Source organism: Prunus avium, chromosome 2 (genome assembly GCF_965620075.1).
Source record: "Prunus avium chromosome 2, drPruAviu1.hap1.1, whole genome shotgun sequence".
Lineage (NCBI taxonomy): Eukaryota > Viridiplantae > Streptophyta > Magnoliopsida > Rosales > Rosaceae > Prunus > Prunus avium.
In genome coordinates this window covers 29,800,394-29,815,190 of record NC_142285.1, presented here as the reverse complement: position 1 = coordinate 29,815,190, position 14,797 = coordinate 29,800,394, and the positions used below count along the sequence as shown (strand labels likewise).

Below are 14,797 nucleotides of genomic sequence, written 5' to 3'. Positions count from 1 at the left end.
CTTTTGCTTTCCCTGGGCTTGCATCTATTTATACATTTGTCTGGGAAACTATGATGTGTCTACCTTTATGAGATAATGACAAAAGGAAGACGTATAGTATACGCATGCCTGGCCGATTGTTGTTCACAAAATTCATGAAAAACTCGAGAAGAAAAAAAGAGCAGAATAAAAATTTGAGCATATATCCTCATTTCATTTGATTCTCATGAAACATTAGAAATTATCGTATACATTCTCAGTTTGTCATTCTATTTTCTTTTTTTTATGAATATTTTAAAATGTAAAAAAATATTGATTTCGAACGGCAAGACGATAAATTGAGAGTGTGAATAGAAACTGCCTTAATTTTCCGGAACTACTGAAGTTTTCTATTTTCACATTTTCTTTTGTAAACCTGATTTTATAATTATTTATTATCTTGGTTACATTAATAAACCAATGAAAGTTACGTTTAGCTATGGAAGTTGACTGCATATAACAGACAATAAGAACAATGCAAACCTTCCATGCAGGATTGAGTTTGAGGAGTGTGGTGCCTGGGTATTAATTATTAACTGACAAAATAGTTAATACGTGTCAAATCACGGTTGGTCCTTGGGCTAGCTTTCTGATTGACCACCTTGCATTATTAGGTGTATGGTAAACAAGACAAGGCTTAGAGTGCAGAATGGGTTGGGAGGCTTGGTATGGATATATTATGGAAAAATCCTTATTTCCGAGTCCTTTCGCCATCGAAAAAAGCATTTTCTCTAGAGCCAGGCTTGATCGTGGGATCTTAATTTTCTAAAATACTTTCGGCAGAAATGGTAAATTAATTCTCAATGAGCTCCCTAGAAAAGTTGTACTTTCAACGAGTTTCCCCTTTTGAAAGTGTTTTTTTTTTCTTCCAATTAAATGTATGTTTTTGATAAACCAATTGCTTTTCTAGCTCCAAATTTTTGGTTGCATAATACATTTTAAACTTAAATATTTAGTTCATTAAATTTGATTTATATTGTTATTATATAGTAATAGTTTTTGCAACCTTGCGGGTTCTTATTTGTTACATTTGAAGGATTGAAGACATGCATTTCTCCACCCTCCGTCACCTACTTGAGCTAGCCTCAAAAACTCTAAATTGCGGTTTACAATTCATATTTTGAGTACATGGACACCTTTCAAACAACATAATATAATGATAAAGTCTTAATTACTCTTTTACCCCCTAGAACGGACGCTCAGTCTCACTTTATCCTCTAAAACTGAAAAATTTTCACTTAACCCCCATAATTTCTAAAATTTACTGAAAATTTCCCACTTTCCCACTTTCGTCCATTTTCATCCACAAAATCATTAAATATACCGACGTGGCATGGGCATCTTTGTAATTTTAGCTCCTCTCTCTCTCTCTCTCTCTCTCATAGAGGTGATGGTTGGAAAGTTAAAAAAGAAAAGATAGAGGTGATGGTTGGTGAGCTAACGGGGAGGGGAAGAAAGGAGTTTTTAATAATTAAAACTACTAAAATGTCCATGTCATGTTAGTACACTAAACAGTTTTGTGAACGGAAATGGATGGAAGTCATAAAGTGAGAACTTTTTAGCAATTTTTAGAGATCCTGAGGTTAAGTGAGAAAATTTCAGTTTCATGGGATAAAGTGAGACTGAGTGTCCGTTTCAGGGGGTAAAACTCAAAACCCGAAAAAATAATAATAATAATAAAAACCTATATTGTATGTTACAAGTTAGCTACTGTTATACTCAAAACTCAAAAAGATAATTAAAAAAAACCTAACATTGGGAGGGAGATGACAAATTAATTTCAAGGTGCCTAAGCTTTTGCAAATTTCAATGGAGCAGAAGATTGGTTGATCCAATCCATCATATCAAAGGTGTCAAAGTTTTGATTTTGGTCACATCTTGTTATGTTCCCGCACCAGCTAATTGTGTTTCCCATTAACTTGGTTAAGTGGACCTCTTCTTGTAATAGCTTTGGAGTTACATGTAATTAAATAGTATAGTAGACTATGTGAAATTGATACTCTACATCTCATGTAAACTATGGAGAAAAAAAAAACAATAAATAACAAAATCCTGAGTGAGACTATGCATGCCTACTCGCACGATGACTATCAATGCAAACACCGTTGAAAGTCGTCCACACGTAAATTTACCATTAATACAACTAAAAAAGAGTTGTAACGATCACGGTGTCAGGGAGCAATGTGGACATTAATTAGGGAAAATGTAAAACAGTACACACGTTAGATTTGACATTGTAATGTGGACGTTTAGGCTCACAGGGAGCAAATGCGTCCTGAGGTGGTGTGAAAGCCATGTCTGTGTCTTGGTTTACTGAGAGCGATCTGCATGTGAAGAAGGCCTGCGGTGGACATGCAACGACACATTTCTAAACTTACGTTGAGTCAAGTCTCTATCAAAATTCAACTACAGCAAAGGACATTATGGTCCAGGGGAATGTGAGAGCGTTTTGCCTTCCACAATGCTAATATTTTATCACACAATTTCTTTTTCTTTTTTCTTTCTAGAATTTAAAATTCAAAACCCAAAGCCAACTCTTGTTTGTTTCTTCCCTGAAACCATGACCATCAATGAGAGAATTGGTTTTAGCTTAAATTTGAATCCCATTTGAGTAATGTCAATAGGGTTTGGGCTTTAAGCTAGCTAAAACGACTTCTTTTTTTCTTTTTTTCAAGTGATTAGGGTTCCACAGTCGAATCATTCTCAGTGAAACTCGTGTTAAGGTTCTAGTTTACAAACAAAACTACATTTCAAGCCAAAGTGAGATGAGTTATATAGGTCAGCCTAAAACAAAAGCCATCAAACAATGTGATTTTAATTTAACTTGAAAGTTTGAAACTAACTTGTTAGAACAAGTTTTGTGCATAAAAAATGATAAAATATTAAGTCGACAAAATAAATTTGTATTTTACATTTCGAATTTTCAATATGAATTTTCTGTTTCTACCATTGCGCAGTAAATCTGTATTGTAAGTCTGAGTACATGTGCTTTTGTTTGCCAAATTGGAGTTTAAAGCCTTTTTTTGTTTATGCGTAATTCTCTCTTAAATTGTTTTTGTGTCTGGTCACTGGAGATGTTGTACTCATATTTGACACTATGGCTACTCTGTACTTTATTCTGTTTTATCAATAAGTTACTATTGTTTTTTCTCCGGAAAAAAAAAATGTAGAGGCATGAATTCAAGATTCGAATTCGAAAAAGGGTTGGGCTGAAATTTTAAGCCTAATTTCACTACGCATAAATCTTCTTTGTTTTTATGACATTTGCCGCAGCAACTTCCTCTAATTGGACGCAGATTCGTTCTCATCCGACCTTGTGCTTCAGTCAACAAGGGATTCAAGTTTGGCCCCCATTTTAAGTTTTGCCTTCTGCCCACAGCCACAAGCATTATCTTTGTTTATCAACCAGACATCTAATTCTCACCTGATCTAAATTAGTAGTGGAGGGCAAGAAGGTCTGATCTCGCTTTATATTTTACTAGGGCAGCACCCTCATACATAGATGCATATCCAAAAGAGAGGAAATTAAAAGATAAAAAGAATTAAAAGAGCCAAAGAGAGTTGTGATGTGTTCATCTAGCTTTAATTGAAGTAGGGGAGGAATCGAATCGAAGAAATTCTGAGTTGAACTCTGATTTAAAGATAGAAAACATTTCAAGCAACCATATCTATCACTTAATTGGTTCCTAACTTTGTTTCTCCTCCAGATAGAAAATACTTAGTTCCTAACACAACTATTGCCTACCATAACACCAAACGACATGACAAAATAAGAAAAGAAAACAAACACTGAATTATGAATCCTTCAAATAAGATGCCACTAACTTAAGAAGCTAAGTAAAATAATCTGATAAAAATTCCAGATATGTGCCAAAAGGATTATAATTAGGGAGATTCACTATTATACCCAATATAAGAGTCCAAATTATAAAAAAAACCTTATATAAAATGGACTTTAGAAACACACCCAAAGCCCATTTACAACATAACAAAAAGGCTTTTAACTTTTTTTAAATTACAAAACTGTCATTGATTTCTTAAAACAAACACAACCCCAAAATCTCATAAAAAAAGCCCAAAACATTCAATAGGGTATTAAAGTAATTTAATAATTCAAATTAAAGTCAATAGGGTCAGCTGTCATTTTTTGGGTTCTTTTTGGGTTTGTTTATAGAAATTAAATAATGTAAGGTTTATTTATAGTTTTAGTGCTAAAAATGGGTATATGACTAAATATCTCTTATAGGTAGTACCAGGGAATGGAGGATTCTGCTTTATCTGTTCAACATGAGGAGGACCAACTTTAGAGCACCTACACCGCAAAGGGGGGGGGGGGGGGGGGGGGGGGGGAAGGGCATGCAAGGGGGGGCCCGAGCCCAAAAAACACCTCCAGCACCCAAGGTCTAGCCCGGGCAAGAATTGCCTGGGCTCTAGCTCGAAGGCTATTGACGTCAGCGAGGGATTTTTTTTTAATTATTTATAAATACTATTGGTGTGTGCATTCCACACACCAACAATAAAAAAAATTTGAATTTCAGCCGCTGACGTTAGCGCTGATCCACAACTGCCATAAAGCAACGGCTACAAGCCAAGTGGCTTCTCTTGGAGTCTTCGATCCAAAAATCTTATCCAATCCAACAGCCATCCAATTTTTGGCTAAAAAATATCAAAAAATTATGGAAATTTTTTCTATAAATACCAACCAATATTATTCACTTTCCACACCAAATCTTCATACAAATTCATCTCCTTCCAATATTTTTCATTTTCCACACCAAATTGTCTACTACAAAATTCCATTTGTGTAAAAATACAAATGGCCTCTTCCATCGAAGCCGGAGTTTGAAGCGGTCAAAATCTTAGCGACGAGGTAAAAAAATATTAATTGCCGTTTTATTCAATTTAATGTCATTTTTTTATAATATTTCTTTCATTTCCAATTTCATTTTTTTAATAGATTATTGAAGGCAAAACAAAAAAAGAGGAAAACCATTACACATAGCTCCTCAAGTGAACAATGCCCGCAGTTGGTTCCAGTGGTGCGTTCTGTGTCGGAAATAATGGCACTATTATGTCCTCAGAAGGAAAAATACTCCCCCACGTCGTGATCCAATGGAACCGCCTCCGCCAATGATTGAGTCGTCATTGTACTCAATTGTGTCGGACTATGAGAACTGAGAGTATTTCAATTGTATGATGAGTGAGTAGATATTTCAATTATATGATGAGTAAGATGTGCATTTTATAATAAATATGGACACGTGGAAACTGAAAATCTCACTCGAAAATTTTATAATAAATATGGACACGTGGCAACCGAAAATCTTATCCGAAAATTTTATTTAAAATTTGAGATGAGAATTTTATAATAAATAGTGACACGTGGCAACTAAAAATTTTATCCAAAAATCTTATCAAAATTAATGGTTTAAGTGTAAAAAATAGAAAATGAATAGGAATTGCCCTTGCCCTTGCCCTTGCCCTTGCCCTTTTGGCGGGGAGATGCTCTTAGTATGATCATCAGGGTTAGCAGCAGACAAAACTTGTACCTCTTCAAACATCGAGTTGTCTCTTAATCAAGTCTAAGTTCTCTTGAGGTACCTCAATCTCTTCAAATGGTAACTTCAAATCTAAGGCCTGAGCTCCAAGTTGAACTGCCCCATTCTTCTTCGACTTCACGAAAGACATGCAAAGATTCTGGGCTTGTCTTAAACCTTTAGCCTGTCCGAGAGAACAATTCACCCTGTCCGGACCAAAAGTACCGAGTCTCTATGTTGAAGTTATTCTGGAGTATCCTCAAGCATTCTGCCTTCGACCAATATATAGGAATTTTAAATCCACCCTATGAAACAATAGATGGGAAATTATGCACTGGAACAAATATCAACACCGGGAGAATTTTACATAAACAATTTAGCCATCTGTACATAGAGTCAAACATAACGAAATCGGGAGCAGACTTTGAGAATTAGTCAAATACAGTAGTCTCAATTATATCATCTTTAACTTCCAACTCCAATCGACCTTGCCTGAGTGCATTTACAATCCCCTGCAAATCCAAACAGAAATCCATTAAAGTAGGTTATAAACAATGACATACAGCAGCAACTTTGAAACCAAACCACTGTCCAGCATCTACATCAGTCCTAAAAACATGAAACAATATTTTTGACATGCCATAGAAAAGGAATTTTCTTCCTTTGCAAAGTACATTACTATTGGTAATTCGAAACACCTTGAACAAATTTTCTGATAAACTCTCAAAAAAAAATGATAATTTACATTATTGCATTGTCCTTTTGATAAGTATATACATCATTACTCCACCTCATGGTCTTGACACCCCAGTGATTCATCCCCATCCCGGCATCAATAGTAGCGAAGCGTTTGCGCATAGGTCAATGGAAGTCAATACACACTTAACAGCCAATGTTAACTCTTTTGCAATGAAGAAAGTGTGTGCATATCGAGTAAATAAGAACCTGATCAAAGTACCTAAAATATAAAATACTTACAGGATCTATTTCAATATTGTCAGCTTCTTCATAGTGAGCCATGTCAGGAATATCGTCTTATCATCTTCCCCTCCAACATGCGAACGCACCAACTTCACAGCCTTATTCTTGCTGATTTCTAAACTTTTTAATGGAGGATAAATTTTCCTCCTTGCATCGCAACTTCTGTCTTCGATAGATAACAGATAGTCTGAGTCAATGGTTATATGAAAATATAATGTGTACATTTTTTACGGAAGTAACTTAGCCTTTGGCTTCCCATGGGTTGCCAACCAGCCATCGTTATCTTCATTATCAAGAAGAACTTCCATACAAGCAGCTTCATACTCCTTTTCAACAGATGCAGCCCTCCGTAAGAAACTGAATAAGAAGTAAACAGATCATCCAGTGTAATTAAAGGTACAGGGGCACAAGGGAAGCATTATTTATAGCTTAAGCGATAAGCGAGGGCAGCAGTTTTCTTGAAGTGTATAGTTGAGAGAGAGAAACCCACACACACAATACTGGGCAGTTAGCTCAAATGGTTGTTGATTCAATGAGGATTAACACCGACTAATTGGATTGCTTGAGCTCACTTTCAACTTTTTTGGAGGCCAAAAACAAAACTTAAGACAAAAAAATCTCCTTGTTTGGATCACTATAAAGGTGGCATATATCAATGATTAAAATGAAAAGGAAATGGTACAAAACATTGAGCACTAGCATTATTATTATGCCAGAATATTATAATCCCCAAAAAGACAACACTTGGTTCCTAACACCACTACTGAACACCACAACAACAAACGACACGAAAAAGAGAAAAAGTAAACTGAATTACGAATCCTTCAAATAAGATCCAACTAACTTAAGATGCTAAGTTTTGCCTTCTGCCCACAGCCACAGAACATGTCACAAGCATTATCTTTGTTTATCAACCAGACATCTAATTCTCACCTTATCTAAATTAGCAGTGGAGGCCAAGAAGGTCTGATCTCGCTTTATATTTTACTAGGGTAGCACCTCATAGATAGATGCATATCCAAAAGAGAGGAAATTAAAAGATAAAAAGAATTGAAAGAGCCAAAGAGAGTTGTGATGAACATATCAAAGAATGACCTTGTAATCTAGCTTTAATTGAAGTAGGGGCGGAATCGAATCGAAGAAATTCTGAGTTGAACTCTGATTTAAAGATAGAAAACATTTCAAGCAACCTTATCTATGGCTTAGTTGGTTCCTAACTTTGTGTCTCCTCTAGATAGAAAATACTTAGTTCCTAACACCACTATTTGACTACCATAACACCAAACGACATGACAAAATAAGAAAAGAAAACAAACACTGAATTATGAATCCTTCAAATAAGATGCCAACTAACTTAAGATGCTAAGTAAAATAATCTGATAAAAATTCCAGATATGTGCCAAAAGGATTATAATTACCAGGGAATTGAGGACCAACTATAGCATGATCATCAGGGTTGGTAGCAGACAAAACTTGTACCTCTTCAAACATCGAGTTGTCCCTTAATCAAGTCTAAGTTCTCTTGAGGTACCTCAATCTCTTCATATGGTAACTTCAAATCTAAGGCCTCAGCTCCAAGTTGAACTGCCCCATTCTTCTTTGACTTCACGAAAGACATGCAAAGATTCTGGGCTTGTCTTAAACCTTTAGCCTGTCCGAGAGAACAATTCTGCAATGCATCCAATATCACCCTGTCCGGACCAAAAGTACGAGTCTCTATGTATGTTGAAGTCATTTTGGAGTATCCTCAAGCACTCTGCCTTCGAACAATTTATAGGAATTTTAAATCCACCCTATCAAACAATCGATGGGAAATTATGCACTGGAACAAATATCAACACCGGAGAGAATTTCACATAAAAAATTTAGCCATCTGTACATAGAGTCAAAATAACAAAATCGGGAGCAGACTCTGAGAATTAGTCAAATACAGTAGTCTAAATTATATCATCTTTAACTTCCAACTCCAATTGACCTCGCCTGAGTGCATTTACAATCCCCTTCAAATCCAAACAGAAATCCAGTAAAGTAGGTTATAAACAATGACATACAGCAGCAACTTTGAAACCAAACCACTGTCCAGCATCTACATGAAACAATATTTTTGACATGCCATAGAAAAGGAATTTTCTTCCTTTGCAAAGTACATTACTAATACTATTGATAATTCGGAGCACCTTGAACAAATTTTCTGATAGACTCCCAAAAAATGATAATTTACATTATTGCATTGTCCTTTTGATAAGTATATACATCATTACTCCACCTCATGGTCTTGACACCCTAGTGATTCAGCCCCACCCTAGTGATTCATCCCCATCCCGGCATCAATAGTAGCAAAGCGTTTGCGCATAGGTTAATAGAAGTCAATACACACTTAACAGCCAATGTTAACTCTTTTGCAATGAAGAAAGTGTGTGAATATCGAGTAAATAAGAACCTGATAAAAGTACCTGAAATATAACATAACATAAGGAAGACGAACACAGCAATCTAGATGAAGATCTCATCACTTCCCTGAGTTGGAAAGGTCTACCTAAGGAAGTCAAGCAACAAATAACAAATTAGTAGCCTAAAAAGGGTAACATCAATAAGTCAAGGCTTTACAAACAGTTGTGTCCTGCAAATGAAGTAAACTCATCCTTTTGATGTGGCATTATCCACAAGGCATGGTTTCACGTAAGAGACTGTCAAAACAGAGTTATACAAGCAAGGAATAATATGATTCTGACGCATCAACTCACAGTTTTGCGTGCATGATCTTGACCAACATCTTCAAGTTCGAGCTCTGCTTGTAAAAGCATCCTTGACTAGCAGCTTTAGAAATGGAGCTTAATCAGTCTTCCATGTCTCTGTATCAATAAAAATTACATTTTATAGAAAAAGAAACTAGACAAATTGTATATATAAGTCTAGAAACCTGTAACCATAAACCAACTCATACATTTTAATAAGCAATTGGCCAGAGCCCAAGGCATAACCAGGATCGGGGAAATACAAAAAATCAGGTACCTTAACACAACTTGAATTGAAACCAAACAACGCACATGAAGTCTGATCCAGGGACACTTCAGTTAGCTGTCAGCTCATTCAATTAGCATCTCAGCATAGACAACGAGAAGAACTCAAACACCCACAACTTGCTTCTTGGAATGTCAACGGACCTGAAATAACTCCTAGATGTCTCTGATCATGATGACATTTGGTCTGAAGTTGATCTGGAAATTTGACTTTTAGTGACGTGACGAAAAATCTGAAGAACACCGTTGCAGAAAATGTTTAGCAACGAAAAATTTGATGAACATCCGTCGCTAAAAACCTTTGGTGACGAAAAAACTTCAAATTTCTGGGCAAAACAGCAGCTGGGTTTTTTGGGTTTTAGGTCCTTTTTTGAGCTTCAAATCGTCCTAAAATATAATGTAGGCCACCTGAGATCCCCAAACCTGGTCCAAATCATCATAATAACCATTCTAAACATGTCGGTGGCTTCAGATTGACCTGAAAAACAACAAAAAAGACATTAGGCAGAAATTTTGATTTTGACCAAAATAAGAACCTACTTAGCTATGTTGCTATTTTCTGGCATTTAACTTCAACCAATGACCAAAAAAACTTCTTTAACACATCTGAAACGTGCTGGAAACATCCTAGGGCTAGAAAAATGCGCAAAATTTTCTTTGTAACACAAAATCCTTAGTTTGATGACGCAAAATGGCACTTTTAGTTTAAAAGGGTCTATTATGGTGTCACAGTGTGTGTGTGTGTGTGTTTTGACAATAATTTGTATGTTGGTGATACAAGAATAAAAGAATTAGGTACATTACTGGCAAATGCTAATAGAAAACATAGTGCAACTTGAAAGCTCATTGATTTAATGAAAATGCATTTTCCCTTTTGAGTAAGTTTTGTGTGTGTGTGTGTGTGTGTGCACTTTGTATAATATAACATATGGGTTTCTCTACAAATTTAAAGTTCAACCGTGGATTCCTATGGCTTATAGCTTAGCTTAACTAGATATGATCCAAATGCATTTGTTCCTTCTATAGGCTTCTAATCTCTCTTATAGCTACTTAAATTTGGTAGATCCTTAAAATCCTTTATTTTTCTTTATTGCTTGCTTACTTTGTCATTCTTTCATAACGACAGTTCAGTAAGTCTGCCCCTTAGTTTATTTTTCTTTCTTATGTTTTCTAGAATGGAGTTTTTCGAGTCACATGGATGTTTATTTAGTCTTTTTTCGTGGCGATTGGAATTGTCTTCCAATCCCAATGTTAAATTGAAGCCGAAACCAAAGTACCATCATGAAGGAGTTCTGCTGGAAGAATTTCCTGGAGCCTACAAACAAATGAAATATCAGAAAAATTTGCCTCATAGTTTCTCTTTTCGATCAAGAGAAAATGGAGACACATTTGATTCAGTTATATATTCCTTATTTCCACATGAAACCTGAAAAGTGGTTGTTACCCGTTACCTTGGTAGCACCAAGTTAGGATTTTCTGGTGTTACCTTTATTTTTCTTCAGTTTTGTTAGAAAAAATTTCAGGCAACCATATCTATCACTTAGTTCGTTCCTAACTTTGTGTCTTCTCCAGAAAGACAATACTTGGTTCCTAACACCACTACTGAACACCATAACAGCAAACGACACGAAAAAAAGAGTAAGAAAACTGAATTATGAATTCTTCAAATAAGATCCAACTAACTTAAGATGCTAAGTAAAATAATCTGATAAAAGTTCCAGATATGTGCCAAAAGGATTACAATTATCGGGTCAAGAAGATCGTAGTTGGGCTTCCAGGGAATGGAGGATTCTGCTCTAACTGTTTAACATGAGGACCAACTTTTGCACGATCATCAGGATTGGTAGCAGACAAAACTTGTACCTCTTCAAGCACGAGTTGTTTCTTAATCAAGTCTATGTTCTCTTCAAGTACCTGAACCTCTCCAAATGGTAACTTCAAATCTAAGGCCTGAGCTCCAAGTTGAACTGCGTCCTTCTTCTTCAACTTCACGAAAGGCATGCAAAGATTCTGGATTTGTCTTAAACCATTGGCCTGTCCGAGAGAACTACTTTGCAATGCCTCCAATATCACCCTGTCCGGAGCAAAAGTACAAGTCTCTATGTTGAAGTTATTCTGGAGTATCCTCAGGCACTCTGCTTTCCACTCATCAAATTGCTCCTTCACATATATCAGGCCTATTAGCTTCTTGCCTTGTACCAAAGATGTAATTGGAGCACCATTCTTATCAACTTTATCTAAATTTGACTTGTACTTTTCAAGCTTCTTCCTCATTACATCAATCAAGTCTTTCAAATACTTATTGGCACTCTGGAGGATTGGATCTGGAGCATCAGCTGCAGGCCAACCTGCATTTACCACAAACCCACCCTTCTTCAAAAGCTCCCTCCACACATATTCAGCATAGTGTGGACAGATTGGAGCAACCATGCGCGTCTCTACATCCATAAAATGCCACATCAAATCTCGATTCATGTCCTCAGCACCACATGAAAGCTTGTACCAATCCCTGGCAGTTTGAAGACCATAAAAGCCAGTCGTAAGGGCGTCTCGGAACATGCAAGCCTGGTAATTCTGCTCAGTCATTTTCACAGCGATATTTATTTCATTCAAAAATACCCGGTCCGCAAAAGTAGATGGAGAACCTGTTCTCCAAGAGTCTGCATTCAAAATTTCTTCCATCCATGCAATCTCTTTAGTGAGTTTTAAGATGGCAGTATTTGCAGTATCAAATACAAAATTTGCATCATCAACACCATCTCCAGAATCAGCCAAAGCAAATCGTGTTGCATCTGCAGAATATTCCTCAATAGCCTGGCGCAATGTCATAAAATTCCCTGTGGACTTGGCCATCTTCATACCATTGAGCATGAGGTGCCCATTACATCTAAACCCACGAGGCCAGTGCTTCTTGGGCATAATTGCCGTGTGGTTGTAAATGCAGAATGTTAAATGATTCTGGATGAGATCCTTTCCAGAAACTCGAAGATCAAATGGATACCAATATTCAAACTCCTGCTTCATCTTATTCAGAATTGATGATGATATGTCAGATGATTTTGGAAAAGGGCCATCACAAAAGATAAAATCCCATACCTCATTGGTCATTTGTTCAGGTGTAACCCCAGATGTTCTGGAATCTCCATACATGTCTCCATTGTGTAACAGGTGAGCAATGGTGTAATAAGCCATGTAAATGGTTGAATCAGACAACGACTCCACCAAGTATTTTTCATCCCAGGGAATACGTGTTCCAAGCCCAAAAGAACGTGAACATGCCCATTGATTCAACCAACTCAATGTGTGTTCAAATCCATGCCGTGTCACGTCAGAATACAAGTCCATGCTGGATAAGCACTCCTCAGCCAATTTTTTCCATTCTTCTTCACCATACGGGATGTACCATTGTTCTGTTTGAGCCACAACACATTCATCACCCGACCGTGACACTACAAGCTTCTCAGGTTCACTATACATGATTGCACTACCTGCCTCCATTAGTTTGCTCCTTATCCACGGTTTTGCCTCCTGCACTCTCCTTCCAGCGAATTCTCCCACGAGCAGTGTTCCTTCTGTAAACCCTTTCAAGTATGTCAACCTCTTGGCTTCTGCTAGTTTCTCTTTCTCATTCTGGCTTTTGATCTTGAGATCCCCACAGACCTTCTCCGCAGCCTTATCTCCAAATTCTGGAATATTGATGATTGGAATAATCTCAAACGGCATGACCCATCCATCTTTCACACCATATTTTTCCCTAAAAGCCGGTTTCGATTTTAAATCATGCAGGGCCATATAATCATCAGGAGCATCCCCAGGTACACTGGTCACAATCCCAGTACCTTTGTCTGTTATGATGGTCAACATAGGAAGGGCATAAATAATCTGATGGCGTGCAAGTGGTGACTTCAATGGAAGGCCAATCAAATCGTAACCAGTGAGCTCAATCAAGCAAGAAGTTTTCTCAGGTACCTTAGAGAACCCCTGATAGGCAAGATTAAGTGCTGCTCTCTGCGTAAGAATAAACACATCTGTTTCATTAACTTCAAAGGCTCCATACCTCCCATTCGGCAATACCCATGCATTTGTTTGCCCATACATGGTCTCGGGTCTCAATGTTGCAGCAGCAAGGAACACTTTCCTCCCCTCCAACACTCCCAACTTAGAAGGAAAAGGTGCCACCACCTCCATTTTGATGATCGTGTATTCTTGGGGCTGAACTCCTTCACCAGTTGCCCTATCATGATCTGCACATGGCTGCCCATCCAATGGAGAGTAGATCGCGTAACGTTTCGCTTTCACAACCTTATCCATGTCTTTCAATTTCCTCATCTGCCACCCCACAAACTTATCAAAATATGGGTTTCTGTCTGTAGTAATAAAGGATCGGCTCCAGTCACATCCCAAGCCAAAAGCCTTGAGGTCTTCCATTAACATTGGAGGGAAGAAGTTCAACCACTCAGATGCTTCGCAGAATTTGGTTATCTCATTGTCAGAGAGGCCAAGACTGCGCATGATTTCCCACTGGTATGCTTGTCCACTTGACTTTGATGTAGTCTTGGACTTCTTTCCCTTGAACTTATTATCTGTAGGTGCACCTGAATTTGCATCTTCAGCTTCCTGATGGTTCCCTTGCTCCTCTTTGTTGCTAGGAAAGACTGGTGGATGTCCAAACTGTTGGATCTCTTGTGCGATTTTATCGGCTGAGGCTTTGATGGGCATTCCAGTTCCGTGGAAACCAAAAGGCAAGAGGACATTGGCACCTCTTAATCTATGATAACGTGCAGAAAACTCTAGCTTTGAGAGTGAGAATGCATGTCCAAGATGCAAAAAACCATTCATGTAAGGGAACGGGAAGTTCCCAAAGAACTTCTCCCCTGGCTCAGGAGGCTTTTGACGAGATTCGGCCCTGTAAACATCATGTTCTTTCCACAAATTTTGAATCTTTTGTTCAATCTTTCTGAGTGTGTCTCTCCTTACGAAGCTCTTAGCATCTTCGGCTGCCATTTCAGTATTCTTGCAGAAACTGCAAACAATGATGATTTCTATTAGCAATGTATATGTGTGTATATATACACATTTAACCAAGTATCTAGTGTTTTAGCATTCTTATGCTTCTGGTAGCTATAGGTCTCAATATAGCATTCTTATGCTTCTCGTGTTTTTTCCATTTAACCAGAAAAAGAAAAAAAGAAACAATATTTATCGATCTCAATATTTAATATTTTAACATTTAAAAATAAT

The 14,797-nt window shown here is 37.2% G+C and overlaps 1 pseudogene; it reads right to left on the bottom strand.

Annotated features, from left to right (window-relative positions):
* Positions 1–11,221: 11,221 nt before the first annotated feature.
* LOC110755551 (leucine--tRNA ligase, cytoplasmic pseudogene) lies at positions 11,222–14,592 on the bottom strand (annotated as a pseudogene).
* Between the last annotated feature and the right edge of the window lie 205 nt (positions 14,593–14,797).